This window comes from Penaeus monodon, chromosome 27 (genome assembly GCF_015228065.2).
Source record: "Penaeus monodon isolate SGIC_2016 chromosome 27, NSTDA_Pmon_1, whole genome shotgun sequence".
Lineage (NCBI taxonomy): Eukaryota > Metazoa > Arthropoda > Malacostraca > Decapoda > Penaeidae > Penaeus > Penaeus monodon.
In genome coordinates this window covers 11559704-11560187 of record NC_051412.1, presented here as the reverse complement: position 1 = coordinate 11560187, position 484 = coordinate 11559704, and positions in this window count along the sequence as shown.

The window sequence follows — 484 nt, the reverse complement described above, 5'->3', positions numbered from 1 at the left end:
CGTATTTATGTGTGTGGCAGTAATGATAACTGCAGCAATAACAACAACACAGTTATAATAAGTACGAGAGTAATGCTACTGGTTATATTGTCACTGACCGTGTTGATACGATTATTTATATTTTTATTATCACTACTGTTATTTTTTCAAGATATACTAGAAAATTTAAAGATATGTAATTATCGTCTAAAAACTTATAGCATGATACAGACTCACAGATAGACACAACACAACAGTAATATAGGTTTCGGATTTGGAGGTTAAAACATGAGTTGTACTAGACGTTTTAACATAATTTTTCTTGCCATCTGTAAATAATATTACTATGTTTGACCTTACTGTGTGAACAAAATAACACATGTTTATTATATATAAAATTGTCCTTTTACTAATTTCCAACGTTCGTATAGATATAGTTGATTTAATATGCATTTCATAACTGTGCAATCATTAGTTCCCAGGAGCAGTCAGTATCCACGAACTC